Below are 11879 nucleotides of genomic sequence, written 5' to 3'. Positions count from 1 at the left end.
TACCTATTTAATTACACAAACAATTAATAAAGAATTTATGTTCACTTTACTATACTCGAAAATATACTAATATATTATATACTAATTAATATATTATATACTAATTAATATATTATATACTAATATATTATATACTAATATATTTATACTATGTTAACGTTTCTAATGCTATTTTTTTATATTTTTTTTTGTATTGTAACAAATGCTGGTATAACTTTTACAAATAAATAAAAAATATTGTAGATAATTTCAACTTATTCAATCATTTTTGTTTTAAATTGTGCATATTATACGCGTCGAGGTGAAATACGAATTCGACGGAAAGTGGGGAATGGAGTGTCTTGACACTAAGTTCCCTCTGCCTACCCTGCTGTGTGCGTGATACAGCGTGAAGCTCACAAATAGAAGCACGTGCAAACGTGCAAATAGAATATATATATATATATATATATATATATATATATATTATAACCTACGTATGGTGTTGAAATTATTTTTGGTGTTGCTTTTTTTAATATTTTTTTTGTATGTTTATATTTAGTAAAACTGAAATTAGGTATAATTAATATAATACACTACAAGGAAGGTTGAAGACTCCATTATATTGTGAAACGCGAAATTTTGTAATAATATCTCCCATCATAAATCAAAATTAATTACGTGTTGTTGTTTCGAAATTTCTTATTTAAATGTGTTTTTAGGCGAAATATTGTTTTGTAGGTATTGAATTGTCTGTCTATTTTCTGGGTGGAATTGACTATATGTAATCCATATAAAAAATACATTATAATAGAACTAACGCATTAGTTGCCCAATGAAGTTCGTATACCGAATGGTGTAGTTTATTATAAAATTATATATATTTCGATTTATATTAACCTAATTTAAAACACAATACTAGTGACTACAGTTCAGTTGTCAAAATGAAGCATCAGAGCGAAAGTGACACAAGCGTTTAATGAACAATCAATTCTAGGACATACAGATAGATGTACCAGATCTGAGCTGGTAGTGTGTCGAAGTGGTACCACCACTACCACTTGGAGCGACAGTCGCGGTTGGCCGCGGCCCGCCTTCAGTCTTGGTAAGAGTGTGCCACGCGGTCGACCACTTCGGGCTGCCGCGACCGACGTCAGCGCTGCCTATGCGCATCACGATACATTCACTGTATACTATATTTATAATTCCGAAAGTGCGTAGTGAAATATTATTATTTTTTCGATTTGGTTCTCTCGTTCCGGTGCGGAGTGTTTCTTTGCGTAGACAGCGAAAGCGGTCGAGCGTGCAATGTTAGCCGGAACAATTGTTTGTGTGTGTGTTTTTCCTTCAGATGTGTTGCAATGAAAAAAAAGTGTTAAAGTGTCGAAATCTGGTTTATGAGGAGTGGTGAGCGCGCTCGTGCCACTGTAAATAACGAGTCCACGTGCTTATGTAAGCCTGAATCAGCGGATTGGACAAGTAAGTACTATAAGCCCCTCTTTGTGCTTATATGAAATTGAAATATTTTGTTTTACACAAAATTTTAAAGAGAAAGCGATATTCGTTAAAAAATGTATTGAACATTGCCTGTTGTCATTCTTGTTTTTTATGATCATAAAACTATTGATCCAAGTAGATATGATATAAATATGCATCCGCGTCATCTCCATTTTAGATCTGTTTCCGTATCCGCATCAATAAGTCTATTATGAGGCAATTATTGATTTTATTATTTATAAATATTAAATAGGATCGATGAAATGCTGGCTGAAATATTTCTTTTGCATAAGGCTAATGAGAAGTAAGGTTTTATTGAGAAGAAAAGAAATATCCAGTTTTTGTGTAACATAATTAAAAGAAAACAACTCTAATGGTTTTACCCACACGACGTATTCTTATTTCAAGCATTGTTATTGTGTAATTAGCAAAAAACAACATGCTATTGAATGTACATGTGGGATTAGCGTTATTTATTTATATATGTACTTACTTGAGATGAAACCTTTAAGCAATGTGGGTTTAAGTTTTGCCTATTTTTTTCAGTTTCACCCTATATATCTTATGTAGCAGGATAGACAGTGGGAGTCTAGTACCGATTAGCCTACCACTTTTCGCCGAATTCTGGAGGCATTGCATTCGGGTTGATAACTCAACGCCGCACTAAATACGTTATTTCTTCGAGTGGAAATCGAACACACACAACAGTTACAGACACACGCTTGTGCCCTTGTGTCACCGGCCTCAATATCCTTATAATATTGTTTTTTTTTTATTTTTTTTAGTATTATCTTATAAAAATCCTTATTCTATATTACTTCTATATTACTTCTATATTCTATATTCTTATTCTATATTACTTCTATATTCTATATTCTATATTACTATCTAGTTAATTAAAAACAAAAGATAAGAGATAGTATAATTTTCGGGAAAGAAACTATTCATGCCTTTGTGTAATAGATACATACAAATAAAATGCAATCAATACCTCACTCTAAGCTCTCACCAAGGCAAAAGCGTAGAATATTTGGCGAAAAGAGGGAAACAGAATGTTTTATAACTAGGTTCTTTCTGCCTATCCCGTAACATGCAACATACAGCGTGAAACTGAAAAAAAATATGATTACGACCGACAACATGGAAGATTACAGAACAGTACAGTAAACCGCACAAATTTTATTCGCGGCGTTCGTCACATTTTTACCTTTTTTATAATAAAACTTTAAATGTACCGAATACATACGTCCATTTTGCTTGCTTGAAAAACAATTCGGAAATGGCGGGAACTAGTTTTTTTTTTAATTTATTGCATCTTCAGAATATCACATTTAATGGTATTAAAACCAGCCAGTTACATTCAGTACAGCCAAAGAGGTTTGATTACTAATAATACATTCAAAATACGAAAATACTTTTACCCCGATCTATTATATAGGAAGTTTTTATTATCTAAACGTTTTTTTATTGTACTGTAGATTCCATAATTTAAATCTTAAATATAATTCAGCAAACATTGTTTATTTTAAAAATGATATTGCCGAGTAAATCTAAATCATTAAATAGGTACAACTTATAACAATTTTAAAGTGTTGTTCCACTATTAGGAACGAATAACCTTTTTGTAATAAAAAAATGTAATATATAAAATTAATTTTGGAAGTATGGTTTAGCAGTCAGAGCGCTTGGACGGTTTCCAAGCGGCGCGGGTTCAAATACCGCTACGTAAAATTTTTTTTATGAAAAGTTTGTTTTATAAAAAGTAAGTACAACTGTTTGGATACACCACTACGTTAGTGCTATGATGAATCATATTTGTTTTCAACATATAGCATTATGATGTATGCATAAATTGTGAACTATAATAAGCTAATAAACTTTATTTAATATTCATATAATAAAATTGTTTATAGGGTCAATTTTGTATATTAAATACAGACTAATCATCACTATCAACCTAAAGTAAAATGATAGCTATAATAAATATATACTCTTATAATTGTATATATTTCAAATTAAACTTCAACTTACCAGTCTATGCACGCTGTTGTTAGTATGGTGTAAGATAAGATAAATAAATCCTGGATCCGGACGCTTCATAGTATCGCGTCCGTTTCTTTGGCAGTACTATGACTCATAGGGTCAAATGTTATCTAACCGGAATCACAATTTAACCCAAAAAGTTGACTAAATTAGTAACGACAACTTTATTGTTTTTAATTTACATTAACGTATAATTAATAAAAATAAAAAAAATTAAAACAAATAAAAATTTGCATGTTGTGCTTAAAAAATACATTTTTTATTAATAGAATTAAAAATAAATGAAAGTTGACATGTTGTGCTTTTGACTCTACATTAGTAACGAATAACGATCACGCTTTATGATAGAGTTAACCAATTTTAATATTTTAAAATAAATTAATAGACATGATTTTGTTTAAGTTACAATGACAAGGAAGCAAAATTTACAAAAATTTACATACATATTTAACATACGGAAGTAAAGCAAGAGTAACATGTCTAATGAATTAGCACATTCTAGGTTTTGATTTAAGGTTTTCTGAAAAAGTCGGTTAATGTTAGAAATAAGCTGTTTTTAGACACACTTGTCGTCAAAATGGCCAAGACTAAGAATAAATTAATTACGGCTGCCTGTGTCATTTTCTAGTTTTTGTAAGGTTAGATACAAACTAGTCTAACTAGTAACATTTAATTTCGGCAATAAAAAAACTAAATATCTACTTGTTGAAAATGTATTATTATTGTAAAAAGTTTCGTATTCTCTTTCCACTGGTATATAATAACTATATTTATTGTATTTAGAGACAACATGCTTAGTTGTTTCATACCATTAGCACGCTGCATGCACGCTGCTGCGCGCTACTTTCCATTTTAATGTCTATTCCTGAAAGTTGTGAATGTCACGTCTAACGTTTAACCTATTATGTAGAAACACAGATTAAAAAATTTAACATTAAATATATGGAAATATTTTTTATAATATTGTTTGAATTGCTACTTATTCCATTTTATGGAATGTAGAGATTATTATTCAACTTTTAAATTATCAAAATAATTTAATCAACTTTGCCATTTTATTGTGTTTTATATTTTATGTGTTTCAAGATATATGACAACTTACAATATTATGATAGGTACGTATAAGTCAATTTAATATGTAATCAGCGACGGCGTTTTTATAAGTTTGTTTGTTATACGTTCATTAATTATACCTAGGAAATTAATTATTGGAATATTTTACAAGGTTTTAATATTGTAATTCGAAGATAAATAAAACTCGCATTATTACGTTTTTCAAGAATTTATGATTTAATTTTTCTGGTAAAGGAGAAAATGCACACTTATGTTTTACAGAGCATTTATTAACTAAAAATTAATCAACCAGCTCTCTTTCGTAAAAATATAATAAAAACTCAATTTTATAATTCAATATTTACTTGAAACTAAAATTATATAATCAAAACTAATAAAGGCGAACCATAACATTTAATATATTGCATGCGATTATGAAAACTCACAGTTCCACTTTTCTAGTTTCTCTTTAAAATGGCTTTCTTGGCCCTCAGAGTGTGAGCGTGAAAGAAAACACGATTTGGCGGCAACCGGCTCCGATTCGGGCTTACTCGGCTCCGATCGTAAAACTTCGGGGGAGACGAACAGCAGTAGAGTTGGAACGTCGTAAGTGAACGGCGCGTGGCGCGAATACCGCGACACCGGCGGCGCCCGAGCGGGGCACATCACTAGCCTGCTAGCCACTAGGCAGCCGGTCGCCGACCGACGTGGACTCTACGGCCCTACGTCAGCGCTGTGTCGCGCCTCACACTATCAGTGTAAACAAACCATATGACAGAAACCCCTAGTTTATTTATTAAATCTCTTATCTAAATATCGGTAAAGTCCTTAGCTTTTCGACTGCAGTGTTAATTTCGCAAAGCAGCTGTGATACGGATCTAGACGGCCGGTGTGCTTGAATTTTGTAGTTGCAGTAATCATGCCAGGTTAGAAGGTGTATTTTGGTGTGCGGTGCTTAAGTGAAAGGAGTTCTGATATTGCGGTTTTCTGAATTCTGTGTAACTGTTACGGAGATCGTTGATCATCTCGGAGAGAAACGTTAGTGTGTATATATTATTTTTAAGACTATACATTAAGAAAGATATAGTGGAGTGAAAACAATGGTGTAACTCTAGCAAGAGCGACAATACTTCATAGGTGATTCGTTTATGAACATCTGAACTAGGTAAGTAATGTCGTATATAAGTTGGAAGTTATGATTGTAAGTGCAAAAGAAATTCTGATAAGACAGTGCTCTTCAAGATTGTTTTTATTGAATCTGAAGAAATTGACATTATCGATGATTTTCAATGCAAATTTTATGTTTAGAAATGCAAATTATTTTCTGTACTTGACACAAAACGAGCACCGGTTGAGGGTTCTTAATGTTATAAATTATGATAAATGCTGAATTCATCTTTGGATGTCAGCCTATTTTTAACTACATTTAGTCAAGCGTGACGTGCACCTGATCGGCTATAATTTTAAAATTTAGTATATTTCTTACCAACAATATCTACTTTATATTTACCGAAAATGCCTGATATTATATGTAAAATTGATATTTAGTTAAATTTTATTTTTCTTACAATTAGTTTCGTTAAGAAAATGTCTCCATAGTCTAGATAACTAAAGGTGTTCATCTTAATTATGGCGTGAGGATGGGATTATTAGTACGAATTACGAACATAAGTCATGTTCCAATTGTGTTCCAATTGATCTACAGTCAAGGAGTTGGTACAGAACTCTTTGTAGGCGAGACCGACTTGTACTAGACAGGTTTTTTAATTAGGATAAAAACAATTAAGAAAAAATATAACTTGTAACATATGATTTAAGGAAGGTTAGAAATCTTTTGTTTTGATATCACTAATATATATTTTAGTAGATAAAATAATGAATAATACAGTCCAAACTTAATTTACTATATAGTTCGCCGGGTTAGTACAATTAAAAAGATTTTAAAATAAACCGAAATAATTACCAACATTACTTATGTAAATATATCATTTTAAAAAAACTTTCACTTGATACGTTACGTATTAAATTTAGACTCTTACTTTAAATCTGTAACTTGAAAACTCTACATTTCATCTGAGGATAAAAGTATGAGATAGAAAAATTCTTGTATCGAGACTTAGAATCATCAAAACGATGACAAATGAAGTAATGCAAGCCAGCGTGATCGAATTAAAATCTGAAATTCAAACGGCAAAATGATTAATTAAAAACTATTTATATTTAGCGTTAACCTTTGAAGCTTAGGCGCTGGTGCTCCTTACATTTAGTCCAGGTGTTAATCAAAACCCAACGTGACATTTATTTGTAGAGATGCGGTTTTTCCGTATCCCTATTCTGTGTGTATTAACCATCTATGTCTATAATAGATACCCAAAACATTTCGAACATCGCATTTGGCTCTATCAAAACTAGGAATAAGTATAGTTTTTCCATTCTCAATTAACGGATTTTTTTGTTAGCACACACAATTGTAAGTACAGATCGACGTGTCAATCGCTTCTAGAATCGACTTGGCAAAGCCCGAAACAGATTAATTTTCTTTCGACGTATTACGTACTGAAAAGTTAGGATCTTCTAGGTTTGACTAAAAATATTTCATTGAGTCCCTGTATATATATGAGAACAGTCGTAGGCAGGCGCACAAAGTGTGACCGTAAACGCGACAGGTTATGGGTTCAATTTTCAATCGAGGAAATAAAATATTTAATATTTCCATTTTCTTAGCTCTGGTGTCAAAACTAGGTTCCCTCTGCCTACCCTGTTGCGTGTGTGCAGGGATACAGGGTCACGCTAAAATTACAAAATAAAAAACAGTCATAGGCCTAAAATCAAATTTATTTCGAAGTTTACCCAGACGCTTTGGTCAAGCCTAGGATAAATAAGGCATACCCGAAAGAGACTGAATATCGAGCCTTGTCTATATAATATTAGTAAAATTTATATTATTGTTATTTAAAATATTATAACATTGTTATTGACACACCCAAAAAAGTTATTTTTAACAGGAATTCTGAGTATCGGGTAGGTCAAAGAGATAACGGAGTGATTAGACACGATCCTGTGGGTGGATACCCTGGTATACTACAAATATCTATATTTATCGACTGCCGCGCAAGGAGGCTGTGACATTGATATATTCTAAAGATAACTAAGGGTTTTTAAAAATGACCGGGCATCCATCTAAACAAAAGGATTATTTTTAACGTAATTTGTTTCAACTTTTACAAGAACTATATTTCTGTTGGGAGGTTGTTTTTATATATTTCTTAAAATAATATTTCTTAAACTAAATCTACCCATAAAAACAATATACCACATGAAATATTTATTTACGTTTATATTTCCATTTCTTCACACAATGCTTCCAGAATTCGCCAGAAAGAAGATAACGAAGTGTCTTAACACTGGGTTCCCTCTGCCTACCCTGCTATGTGCGGGATACAGCGTAAAGCTGAAACACAGAACTTGGCACCCACATAGAAAAAGAAAACGAGAAATTACTCAACATTTTACTTGGCTTCCATTTGACATTTACATTTTTATGGGATTAAAAGCATTCATAATTTATTAATACGTCATATAAAAATAATTACCCGCTCAAATAAACTCGCACTGCATTTACGTAATTTCATACGTATAAATACAATCTATACGTTTAATCCGTAACTTCGTATGCATGGACTATAAAACGTAAATGTAATAAAAACATTTTAATTATTATACAATTACTTAAAACTGAAAATACTGAACAGCTTAAAAATCTTTTCATTCCATATTTTTAAGAAATCAATCAATGACGATATTACATAAGTAAAATGGGCATAAATAATATATATTTACACTCTGTATGCAGACAGTCTTTTCCTGTTAAAAGGTCAGACCTAAAATTACCCCCTTAATAAGTAGTTTAAATATACATTTTAGAATTGATCTACTTTTACAAAGTAACCAATGTTATATATATGAAGATAAATAATTTTATATATTTATATGTTACTAGTATAATGGTTTTTTTTTTGAAGTTATATTTTAATAACTTCAATGTTTTTCATTAAGAATTATGTGTTTGGTACATGGGCACAAGTATTGGAAGGTTATGGGTTCAACTCCCACTCTATAATTATTATTTATTTATATTTTCATACCAAGGACAAAGCGCAGCGCTTAATACTGTCACTCAACACGTAATGCCTTCCTCCAATTCCTAGAAAGTACGGAGTATCTTAACAGTAAGTTCCCTCTGCCTACCCAGCTACTGAAAAAGCGTGAAAAACAGTATTGTACTTATTTCGTATATAATAAGGAAGCATTTGCTCTTTAGTATTTATTTCTGTAATAAAATTAACAGCGTTCACCAAGTTTCATTAGAATAAACTAGATTTGACTCGACTCGACGCCCACGCAGCTTTTATTCAATTAAGCTTCCTGCTCAAGCTTTTGTAACTTCAGTTCTAATGGGGCGAAGTAAGTAATCCTATTTATTTCTCTGTTTCTACAGTAATATAATACCTATAAATATACAATAAAAATTTAATAACTTTGTCTTTATTTTACTTTAGTGTTTCCCTTCAATTATAAAATACTTTAAACCTATATTTAAAATATTTTTTTATTGAAATTATTTAATGTATCATAGTGTAGTGACGTAAATATACCAACAGTGTTATTTATAACCTCTTCCGTGTAATTTAAGTTGTGAATGATTTATGAGTTAACTAAATGGCTGCATCACTTCGAATCTATGTTATACTCGTAGCATCAACATGCAAAGCACGTATTGACATCTCCATACAGAGTGCCATCTGCATAATTAACATCGTTATAGTTATGTCATAGAAATTTAAAATTATATTTAATCATGTTTACAGGCTATTAGAATTATTGATAATATTATTTATTGCATTTAATGCTAAATCATTTATATTTAACAGAAAAAGTTAGCCTTGGGCTTATCTCTTTAAGAGATTTTTTCCAATCAACCTATGGAAGTGAAAGTATTGTATATGGCGAGGAGACAAAATATGCAATATGAAAATGGAGCAGATGTGAATAAAATTTACTTATAGTAGAAAAGTTGAGTCGTGGCGCATGGGCACAAGGCTGTGACTATAATGCGTCGGTCATGTATTCGATTCCCACGGAATGAGTTATCATTTATTTATATTTTCATTTTCTTCACTCTGGCATCAAGCCAAAAGCCCGGTATTGCGTTCCGTTACTCAACACGCAATGCTTCGAAAAATCCGACGGAATGTAGGGAACGTAGTGTTTTAGCACTAGGCTCTCTGCTTTATATGCGAGGAGCTGTTTATTTTAGAAATATACATATATGTATAAATTAAAAATGTAAATTATTCATTTTCCTACGTTCATTCATTTCTAAATGTTTGTAAAAAAATATAATTTTAACTATTTAACTTAACAAGGTTTTTTTCAACAACGCAACTCAGTTGAGCAAAAAAATTAACTCAAAAAGAAGGTTAAATGGACATTATATTAATAATAGTGTTAAATTATTGTTTTGTACAAATTTTATGTTTAGTTTTAAAAATATAAATGAGAATGAGATACAAAGATAATAGTTTATTATATGATAATTTAATTTTATAAAAGTTTTTTTATAAATATTAATTATTAGTTATTACATACAGAGAATAAGTTAATAACTAAAAAATCATATCGTTACGTTCACGCGACAGTTCTAGGTTGCATCTCTTCCCGGGAAATGAAATATTTAATTTTCATTTCATCATTTTGAATACGCAATGCCTCGAGAAATCGCTGGAAAGTGAAGTTCAGAGGCTGAATTGGGAACGGAGTGCCTTAACGCTAAGTTCTCAGGTTCCCGTTGTCTAAGAAAAATCAAATATTGTTAATATTTAATTATATTCAAAATATTACAAAATTAAAATAAAAAAATATGAAATACTTCTTATACTTCATCGCTCTTAACGTTACCCTCGGTTGAAAATTGAATTGGCTTCGAGAAAATTCAATTGACATTGACGTAGAAGATAATTTCGCTGAATGATAATTTTTATCAAAACATAATTTGTATAATATGAATTTATTATCTAGATAATGTGCGAAAATATTTGCGATACAATTTAGTCCAATGCTTATTAAAAATAATATTTATTTTTAAATCTATGATAAAAAACTATAAATACAAAGGATAAAAATAATAATTATATTAGCAAGTAACTAACTCGAGGCTACCGTCTATACTTCCGGATTAGAGTAAAACGTAAACTTTATTGTTAAACCGGAGATTCTTAAAAACACTGTGCTAGATTAAATTTTAAAAGTTTTATAGAGAAAGAAAAATCTAAAAGCATAATTAAAAATCAAAATGGCGATTTTAAAAATCAAAGTTAGCTGCAGATAGCTGCGAATCTTTTTCTACTTTTGAAATTTTAAATATTTTCTTCCCGAGTTACAACGCGCAAAAGTTCAAAAACCTAACTTCGGGGTGGCCTATAAAGGATTTTGACATAATCTTCTAAGAAAAGACCAAACAATTCGCATATTGTCAGATGATGCCGATTAACAGTATATCCTTTGCACAGACATGTAACCATTGTTTAATAATTATAGAGCCGCACGCTAAGTTGACTTGTCTATGACACACAAACATAAATACTAAATTGTAATTTACTATGATACAAGTGACCATTTATTAAAACTCGCATTCGTCCAATACTGTTAATTTCTATAGCCAACGATATTCTAGATATTACTGACTCACTCAGAGAGAGAAATATAAACCTTGCCTTCTAGAAAAATGTCCCTGGAACCGTAAATAAAGCAACAGAAGGCCTCAAAGCCTCAAAGAAGGGGGTAAAGTCCTGCAGAGCTCCTTATTTGCTGAACATATTTAAATATACTACCTACCTACCTACCTACTTTGAATTATTTACCTAATATTTTTAAGACACATACCTATGTTAAATATATTGGGTTAATTAAACTTTGAACTTATTGTGAATATATTATTAAAAAAATTTTTTTATCATTTCTTAAAATAAATGCTAATGAAAAGGCATTTTGATATTTTATAATTATTATTTTTTATTATCAATTAAAAATGACAATATATAAATTAGGTACCCAATGGAACATTCGCGACAAAATTTATGAATAAAATTATCAAAGGACATACAAACATGACAAGGTAACCTTCAATATATCGATCGGTTTGTTTTAATTAAAACTAATCGATTCGACCAGTTGACATCAATTTCCATACGCCAAAATTACTTCAATATGGTCCTTATATTCACAGCTAGCAGAGTAAGCAGAAGGAA

At 30.8% G+C, this 11879-nt stretch overlaps 1 protein-coding gene across 7 annotated transcripts in view; it reads left to right on the top strand.

Annotated features, from left to right (window-relative positions):
- The first annotated feature begins 1072 nt into the window (after positions 1-1072).
- The window catches only part of inaE (inactivation no afterpotential E), a 40154-nt gene continuing 29347 nt past the window's right edge, over positions 1073-11879 (top strand). For 2 of the 7 annotated variants that reach the window (XM_085204863.1, XM_085204861.1), the window contains exon 1: positions 5144-5737. The gene's annotated coding sequence lies outside the window, so the exon portion shown is untranslated. Of the gene's footprint in view, positions 1459-5134; positions 5738-11879 lie in introns of those variants that run through there. The other 5 variants (XM_085204865.1, XM_085204864.1, XM_085204860.1 and 2 more) reach the window with 4 other exon arrangements.

This window comes from Heliconius melpomene, chromosome 20 (genome assembly GCF_056956725.1).
Source record: "Heliconius melpomene rosina isolate 202511_hmr_F chromosome 20, ASM5695672v1, whole genome shotgun sequence".
Lineage (NCBI taxonomy): Eukaryota > Metazoa > Arthropoda > Insecta > Lepidoptera > Nymphalidae > Heliconius > Heliconius melpomene.
The sequence above is the reverse complement of the archived record's forward strand: the minus strand, read 5'-3'. Positions and strand labels throughout refer to the sequence as shown.